Consider the following 9853-nt stretch of genomic DNA (forward strand, 5'->3'; position numbering starts at 1 on the left):
GAAATCTCCACCTTTTCTGATCTTCCTGTGTGGATGTGACTGGCACAGAAAATACATGCCACGGTTTTTGCCGACGTAGTGCACCAAGTGGATGAGCAGCGTATATTACCAGATGCCACAGCCTTTGGAGATCCATGAAACGATAGCACACGCCCCTGAAAATTTCAAAAATAGGGCATTCTGAGTCTCTGAAAACCTTGGGGAATTAACAGTATCTACCAAGGCAATTTGCACTTTCTCCAGCTTACAACATGGAGGGATCTAAGGGATGTATGTTTTAAATGCTTCTTCTATAAGGTTGGTTAACACAGAGGTCAGGGTGTTTACAGCATTTCATTTTCGAGGAACTGTTGAAATTGCAGAGATTTAAATGCCAGAGGGAGAATAAAAATGTCTGTGTTACTGTTTGATAACAAGCATTACAGATAAAAGGTCAGTGGTCCATGTTTTGAGGAGGAGCCTGTAAGCCCAAGCTCTTAGAAATAATGGTGTACGCTTATCTTCTCCAAAAATAATAGTGTGGCAATGAGAAGGGGTCCCGGTTGGAGAGGCCAGCGGGGAGCAGATGAGCCTAAGCGCCGCACTGCCAAGTTCCATCGTGCAAAGACGCAACTCATTCATTTCATAGCTCCAGAGGACTGTGTGTTCTAACCGCAACTCCAGCCGACCAACCCATTGTCTCAGTACCTGCAGTCTTTTAGAGTGGCTGAGGTTGTACTAAGAAATCATGAAATCTCCATTCCTCAAATGATTCTCCATTTAAGGAGACGAGAAGAAACAAGCAATTACCAAGGATACGCAACTCCAACAACAAACAGATCGACAAAGAAAACGCACAAAACAATTTAAATGCTCAGGATATCTATTGGTAATGTGGTGTGGATGTTGAAAATTGTTGTTAGGAAACTCCTAGGCTGACTGTGACATTGGCACAGGGGTCTAAACCCGGACCCTCAAGTCCCTTTGAAATTATTAAAGAAAAACAAAATCAAGAAGAAATGGCAGTAATAGCGAATACAAAGGCAAGATGACTCTCCCAGGCCACAAGCTTTAAGGAAGTGTCACCTGATATCTGAAAGATCCAGTTAATTAATTCTCGGAACAACGCAAATTTAAAGCGTGAATCCTGGGAGGACGAGAGGAATATAGAACAGATAGAAAGCATTTCATAACCCTTTTTGACAACCACGGTGCTCAGAGGAATGAACAGCCACACAGAAGAAAAAGAGGACTGATGGTCAGTAGGAGCTGGAAGGAAGCAGACACTCTGCCACCCTCCCCTCACCCCGCCCCCCAAAAACACCTGGAATAGAGGCTGCATGAAGAACTGGAAATGGAGAGCTGCCCTTGCCAAAGAGACATCACAGGATACAGAAAACGAACTGTACTAAAATAAAGTCCTTCTATTCAGAATGCCCTTTCGGAGCTGCTGGATCTCGGAGCTGATAACGTCACCTTTCATCAACAATTTCTTCCGTAAAACCCACCAGAAAAGAATTTTATTAACATCCTTGAGGATAGTTAAAAGATGCAAAATGCAGTTTCTCACTGTGTATGTGATCACTACCAGGTTGGGTTTGATAAATTAACAAAATCCAGCATTAGGCCTGGATATTTACTGTGCAAAGTTAACGAAGTAAACTACATAGCCTGTTACTGATATTACTAGGAAAACAAAGTTAAGTAATGGCTGAATAAGGCAAAGAAAAATAAAAATTTAGGATGTCATAGAAAACAGCAGCATTATAGAAGTAGAAAAATCTCAGAAGATTTAATCCAAGATATGAAATTAATCAGTTTAGCCAGAGTGAAGGCAGCTACCCAGGGGCAAACGAGGTGCACCAGGGGCCTGAGCCACTTCCACCACGAGACCGACATGGAGGACCTTCCATGGTCCCTGACCGATGACAGCAAGGACTGGAGCCAGACCACCAGCACTATTGAGAGCCACGAGGGCATGAAGGGTGCTCTGGTGCAGCACAGCCAGCTCGCTGTCACCACAGAGAACCCCATGAATGTTTTCTCAGTGCCCAAGATTTTAGGGAAATTCAGGACCTGAGCAAGGGGCGCTCCTGCAGCTGATGGACCTGGAGTGCTCCCGGGATGGGCTGATCCTCGAGCACTCTCCTACAGTGACAGTGGAGACACTCATGACATGACCCTCTAATGCAGCTGCTTTGGGAACACACAGGGGCTCCCCGGTGAGCCGGCCAAGCAGCTATGGATAGTGCTGCAAAGGGGGTGGCTTGCTGCCTGCCATGACCCCACCTTGCTAGTATCAATTGTCAGGATCATTGGAAGGGAAGAAAATATCAATAAGCACATACTTGACTGAAAAAATCAAACTGGCTTTGCTCCTTGGGGAGAGCCAAGAACTGGAAGGAGAAGATGCTTACCATCTTGGACAGAACCATAAATACCAAAATCAAGGGTGGGCACAAGGACACCAGGAAGTCCAACAAGATGTGGCTCATTTGCCACCTAGACATCATAAGGAAGCGCATCGTAGATGACCTCACTGTTGCCCAAAAACCTGATGGTTCTGTGTGTTCCTCCCCATTATGAGATTTTCAGGAATCTCCTGGGCATGCACCACCAGGCTCTGACCACACACACACAGAAGCTTGCACTGGAAGACCTAGAAGCAAATGAGACTGGGAGCCTGTCGACATGCGTCTTAAACACCTACCCCAGCACAGAGATGCTGGAAAATGTGGAGCTGGCCCTGGAAGTGGATGTCAGTGTCCTGGGGCCATGGCCTTCTCCAGATGTGGAGTCTGAGCTGCTGGACATGTATGGGTCAACTCTCATCTCAAATGGCACTGTCTGGCTGTGGAAAGCTCTAGACAGGCAAGAAAGACCAGATAAGAGAGACTGAACCTGAAGCCTACCAAGATGGGTACTACCCAGTGATACTGCTGACTATCATCTTATAGATGCACGACCAGATGTTCGACCAGAATCTTCAAGGAGCTGCTCAGGTAAGTGGAGATTTGAAAATAAAGGTACTAGTTTTGTGTATTCAGCAAACGAATCCTTCCTTAAGTAGACACAGAGATGAAGCTCAGTTGTATGAAAAGGAGCACAGGAGAAACCAGTGGTGCCCTCCCTGCTACTTTCAACATGATCACCACCATCAACAACTGTCAGACCTTCAAAGAATCCACAGTCAGTTTAAAGAGGAAGTATATTAAGAATGAAGGGGAAGACGGCGTGTCCCGAGCCCGCCAAGCCTGGACGGGATTCTGCGTGCCATCTTGAGGCAGGGCTGCAGTCAAGGCTGGGGAGGTCTTTCTGGGCCTGGAGGGGGGCACTCCGGGTGCACGGAGCTGAGCATGCACTTGCCTCACCCTCAGTCACAGTTGGGGCACTGTGGCTTTTCAGTGACACTGCTCGCTCTGTGTGGCATAGGCCCAAGGTTTGGTGCTTCTACTGCACAACTGAATAGAGACACCCAATAAACACCAGTGGAACCACCAAAATGCACTGAAACGAGACAAAGATGAAAACTATAAGACAAAATATGATAGATATGGAGGACAAAAAGGTGGTTATTTGACATTTCTGAAAAAGAGACCCCTGTGACGTCTTGGTGAAAATGTAAATTAGCATAACTCCTATGGAAAACAGTATAGAGTTTCCTCCAAAAAATTAAAAATGAAACTACCATATGATCTAGAAATCCCACTTCTGGGTAAATTTCCAAAGAAAACGAATTTTCTGTCTTGAAGAGAGATCTGTATTCCCATATTGATTGCAGCATTATTCAAGATAGCCAATACATGGAAACAACCTAAGTGTCCATCAATGGGCAAAATGAATAAAGAAAATTACGTACATATATATCTCACACTTTACATATACATATAGTGGAATAGTATTCAGCCATAAAAAAGATGAGATCTTGCCATTTAACATGGATAAACTTTGAAGGCATTATGCCAAGTGAAATAAGACAGACAAAGAATGACAAATACTGTATGATACCACCTACACGTGGAATCTAAAAAGTAGATCTCCTGGAAACAGAGTAGAATGGTGGTAGCCAGGAGCTTGGGGTGGAGAAAATGAGGTTTTTCGAAAGGCACAAACCCCCAGTAATAAGATGAGTAAGTTCTGGGGTCTAGTGTCTACCAGAACTATGTACTGGTGACTACAGTTAATGACACTCTGTACTACACACTTGAAGGCTGCTGAGAGAGTAGATCTTAAATATCTCTAACACACACACACACACACACAAATAATTGTGTGAGCTGATGGAAGCGTTAACTAAGTTTAACTAAGTATTAACTAAGTTTATGGTAAACTGTGGTAATCATTTCACCATATGCATGAGTACCAAATCATCATGTTGCATACCACTGTTTACCACAAACTTGTATTTTATTCTATCTCAATAATAAACCCCACAGTTAAAAATGAACATAAAAATAACACATACAGGCAAATTCCCAAAGGGAAAGAAAAGCCACGTGGCCATTTGTCTGGAGGCCATGTTTCATCATCTAAAATCCTAGTTTCCTCATCGCTACTTGTAGTATAAGAAAAGGAAGACAGTTTCAATCTGTGTATCCAGAATTTTCAACAGAACTTATGTAATTTCTTCTCCTCTTAGAGACAGAAACGTAGCAGTCAAGGTGATTATGCTTAGGTTACACATTGCACGTTTTATTTTAAAATGGATAGTAAATTAATTCACATTTTGTACTGATCAGAAAGACATGACCAAAAGAATATTGGACTCTGTGAAAAGAGTGGAGCCAATTAGATTCTCCACTCACCTGGCAACACAAAAGACATTAACCAATGAGAAGGCCTAATGCCTGATGTAAGAGGCATGGTAGAAAGAGACCAGGCAAGAAAGAATTGGCCTGTTCTGACAGGGGTCAAGGTAAGGTCAGCAGCAGAAGGAGGCTGAAGTTAGAGCTGCGAAAATATACAGGGTCTGGCAGAAGTAAAGCCTGCTTGAGTGTGGTTGGTAGGGTAATAATACGGGTGTAATAATTTGCACTTTTAATTAGAACATTCCACCTACAACATCATATGGTGTGCTTGAGTGTGATGTTGTTACGTTACAGAATTACATGCTTATGAGTTTGTGATAAAAAGGGGGCGCTGTTTGAGCCGGGCCCTGTGTATCTTCAGAGGTGGTGAGGAGAGCCGTCCTAATGATTTCTGCATGAGAACTCCCTGAGTCCGGCTTAACCCTTTGCCAGCTGCACCCAAGGAGAAGTGGGGCCTGTGGAGCGTGGGGTCAGGAGTGGGAGGATGGGGAAATGGGTAATCAGAGGGGCTAGGATTAACCTTTTAGTCCTTCTCATGTTCTCCAATGAACAAGTGTGATGTTTCTGCTCAGAAAAAAAGTGATTTTTTAAGAAATGATGATTGTAGGTAATATGTAACATGGACCATGTTTATGATACAAGTGCCAAAGCAGGTTACACAACTGTGCAAATTCTACTCATAAATATGAGGAACCAAAGACTTGGGAAGGAAAATTAACAACAATATTATATTAACAGTAAGATTATAAATTACTGTTTAACCTAATGTCTACATATTCCAAAATATGGTTACATATTTAAATCATTTAAAAATATTTAAATGTAATTTGTGTTCAATTGTTGTGCAATAAATGTAAACTAATGCCATTTGGGATTTATGTGTCCTAACAGCACCATTAATTCCAGCCTTTAAGCAGGGTACAGGATGGCCAACGAATCTTATTACGTATTAAAACTATTTTTTAATTTGGTGCATTAAACAATAGACAAACCTGAAGTTTAAGTCATAAACCATGTGTAACAGTAACCACTGACTGACTGTTGATACCACCAGAATTTTGCATGTGGCAAATCTTTATTCCAATGAACCACATTTCTCAGCTAATCGTGGATGACTCTGTCATACACGGATTGCAGCTAATGCAGCCAAGCAAACACAGGAAAATCCACAAAGAGAATGTTATGGAAATTCTATGGATCACTACAGAAAATGTAGTGATCCTGCTTGGAGGAAAATCCACAAGGCCAGAGAATCTCAACTCCTGCAACTATTGTTCTTCAGAGCATTTCAAGAGCCCCTTGTCAGAGAAATTGAACTTGATCCTGCTTTTGATTTAGAATAAGCCCTTATCACAGAACTGTCACTTCCAAGCACTCCAACCTCGGGCACATGATGAGCTGTGACCTCACAGAAGCTGTAATCAGAGGCAAAGCGACAGGTGATAAACTATGAGGTTCCATGAGTTTTGATATAAATCAATAGAGAAATTTCATGTCTATTCAGTTAAGTCATTTGTAGCTTTATTGTCTTACAGGAAAAACAAACTGTGTCAAAACAAAAGCAAAGTCAGAATCTGCTGCTGTAATTCCTAAAATTTCTACTTTCTTAACATGCTTCAGCAAACCCTCTGGTTCCCATATCTGAAAACACCATTACCAACTCAAAGTACCTCTCCTTAACCCTACCCTGGGAACAAGGGTAGAATCCCATCGTGTTGGCAATTAAGAACTCACAACCGCAACCTTCTCCAGAAATCGCCCTCCCATGCTAGGAGGTGCCTGGTCCTCCCCATCTCCTCCCCAGCCACAGCTCCTAGTGAATAACTGAATGATTCTGGGCTCCAAAGGGTCAACCACATTATCTTTTGTGCAGTTAACATCCCAGAGCTTCCCACACCCCACACCACACACCTCCAATCCCCACAGCAACCACCGCTATCTCCATGTATCAGACCAAGGCCAGGCTTCATCTAAGACTACATACAGACTTTGGGGCTCTTCCTCCACCCCTTCCTCCCTTTCCCCCGTTTCCTGCTTCACTTCCTTCCTTAAGGTTTTCCCTGAATAGTATTTTCTCAATAAGTCACAGGCACGCAAACTCCTATTTCAGGCTCTACTTCCTGTAAGTGATGGTAGCAGATCAACAAAGGAATGTTGTCTTCCCAGGCGCGGGTGACAATGCTTAGGTCTGTTGATAAGCATGACCTCAATTTAGGGGGTGATGTCATGGCAACAAGATGCAGCTCATATTCTTGAACCTCACAGACTTGGATCTCAATTTTGTATCCAACGATTCTGAAATTAGTAGTGGAAGGAAGAATATCCTCTTGGCCTTCCAAATATCTCTCTCCTTCATAAAAACAAACGGCCAAAAATGCAGAATGCCTTTTAATGCCCCCACGTCAGCTGTAATACCTTGCCCTTCCTCACTTTCCTGCGACTCCTAAATCGTTGAACATATGTGGGAGAAGTTGTTTTGATTGGCTTTAATTCCTGCTAAAGAGAATTTTAATTTCCATTTCAGCCACTCGGGAAAAAAATTCAGAGGGCACCTTCCCTGTCCCAGGCCACAGGGAATAGAGCAATGAACACGACAAAGTCCTTATTTTCATGAGGCTTACGTTCTAACTGTAGAGCACCAAATACAAAAATACAGCTAATAGCAATTTCCAGTAGGAGTATATTCAACTTTTTCTCTAAACTTTACTATAACATTTTAAAAACATCTTTCCCTCCATACACTGCATTCTAGGCCAAAGAGCTTACCAGTCATTGATGTATTTTAATAAGTATAAATTGATCAAATGCTATAATTCCAATGATGTAATTTCTCAGTAGTGATAAGTTGGATGTTTCAGAGTAGACGCTTGGTTTACCCAGTAGTGCCATTGCCCAATTACTTGCATACTGATTGTGCCATGTGGTCATCAGTGTTCAACTCAGCCTTCTATTTACAACATACATTGAGAGGGCGCTCCCTGCGTGCCACTGTGGTAATGAAGACGTTCACTGGGTCCGTGCTGAGCGGGTGGGAATGAGGAAGCCCACTGCTCCAGCTGCAGAGGAGAGTGTGACCAGCACCTGACGGTGCCATGATGGAGGGAGGTACCAAGTGTCCTTAGCATAGAGGACATGAAATAAAAGCCTATGGAACGAACTAACAAATACATGCTTTGACCTACATAGTAAAAGCCAGCAAATGCTCCTGTTGTTCCCGATGGTTCTGAGCAAATACTTCATTTAATCTTAGACAAACATTTCCCTATTGATAAAGAAAATTAAACTAGAGGCATTTAAGAAATTATTTTTTAACTTAGTACGTGAATGATTATTGAGTGATGTTTCAGATGAATAGGTCATGTTCACTATAGCTGTAGAAATAAATATTGTGTGATGTAGCTAAGGTCTAAAAAGTATCTAATATAATAACAGAAAGTGTCTAATATAGTAGTCATTTTCAGGGACATTTTTAGTAGTAACATTCTGTTCCTCACATCTTCCAATACAGGTATTGACAAAGAGTATATTAGTTAGTCTATTTATCTACTCCTTTTCATTGTTGAAGCGAAAATTGACTCTGAATAAGTGGTCCCATTGATTTTCTAGGTAGCTTTCTTTCTTGACTATTTAATTATGTCCTATAGTTTCCTTCTGAGGACTTTGCAAGGTATTATGCAAATTCTCCTTTAGTCCAACTTGTTTTTCCCTGACCTTTCATACTTTGTAGATATTTCTGTTGTTTTTTCATGAACAAATTTCAGCTTCCAAGGTGTCTTTTACTTGCAGTGGCTGCTTTGCCTTCTTCCATTACTCATATTATAAAAATTAAATGATATACTTTATATGTACCTAGTATTCTTATACTTAACAAATAGCATAATTATTTTTGGCAATAATTAAAATATAAATTTTTTTCATCAAATGTGCATATTTCACCAAGTAGGAAAGTGGAGTAATACAATGAAACCAAGATTAAACGTCACTGCAAAAGTTTGGATCTCAAACTCAACAGATGAATTCAATGCCTTGTGTTTATGTTTTAAAAAGTAATTGTTTAAGTATAGAAGAGAAAAATATAAAAGATAGCCAAAATTTCATTGAAAAAAGTAAGTAAAAGATTTAGCTGTGAATTCAGTGGAATCAATATAGGGCACTTTATACCTACCTGGCAGGGGAGATACCACGACCACGAAGGTGGTTTTCCCAGGATGAAGCTGATCCATTGTACTCTGGGCGTGCTGACCCCTGAGATTTCTCCAGACGTGGGAAACTCAATGCAGAATTTGTGGTAGTGGGGGGATGCATTTGCACTCTTCCCTAGGGAGGGGAAAAAATGATATATATATAGGACACCTTAGGAATTAGATCCAGTCTTAGCTGTGCTCATAGAATCCATGTGAAATTACAGTTCGACTAGAATCTAATGTTTCTCAAAGTCTGTTCAGGAATATTTCTCACCTAGAAACTTTTATTTTCATCATCAGCAATTTCTTACGATCTCAATGCTTGATCAACCTGAGCCACTAAACTGTGTACTGAAACAACTGGAGCTACTTAAGAGTTAAATAAAGTGCTCCACTGAGGAAATCCAAAGAATGAGAATAAGAGGGCAAGCAGAAAATGTAGAAACAATGAGGTGAAAAAGCAGAGCTGAGCAGAAGCTAATAAATACTTTCTAATCAAATACCAATGAAATGCTTTCTATTTTCCAATGGTACATCATATGCCAGCGAATGAATGACGATATTAAGTCAGTGAACTAAGTACATGGATCCATAATTCACAGATAACTAAATAAATATCTGCATTTATCTTCTCTCCCACTGCCTGGATTAGATTTATCATTGCAAGTATATGAATTGTTACTGTTTGCATAACTGCCCTTGATGCGTGAGATGCTAAGTGGTTAGCATAGAAGTAGACCCTAACGACACATTTCAATATCATATCATGACTACTAGGGAAATGGTATGCTATCAGTATTTATTTAATTTCTTTTTTAGAAAGTTAGACTTCTTGCCCTTGTGGGTGTGGCTCAGTGGATTGAGTGCCAGCATGCAAACTGA

At 41.3% G+C, this 9853-nt stretch overlaps 1 non-coding gene and 1 pseudogene across 1 annotated transcript; both read left to right on the top strand.

Moving 5' to 3' along the window:
* Positions 1-1876: 1876 nt before the first annotated feature.
* Positions 1877-3461, top strand: LOC119036902 (exocyst complex component 3-like; annotated as a pseudogene).
* Positions 3462-8944: 5483 nt separating this feature from the next.
* On the top strand, positions 8945-9105 carry LOC119036925 (U1 spliceosomal RNA). Its single transcript, XR_005080102.2, has one exon. It is a non-coding gene; the product is annotated as a U1 spliceosomal RNA (small nuclear RNA).
* The last annotated feature ends 748 nt before the right edge of the window (positions 9106-9853 follow it).

Source organism: Artibeus jamaicensis, unplaced genomic scaffold, assembly GCF_021234435.1.
Source record: "Artibeus jamaicensis isolate MK-2021 breed Jamaican fruit bat unplaced genomic scaffold, CSHL_Jam_final scaffold_833, whole genome shotgun sequence".
Classification (NCBI taxonomy): Eukaryota; Metazoa; Chordata; class Mammalia; order Chiroptera; family Phyllostomidae; genus Artibeus; species Artibeus jamaicensis.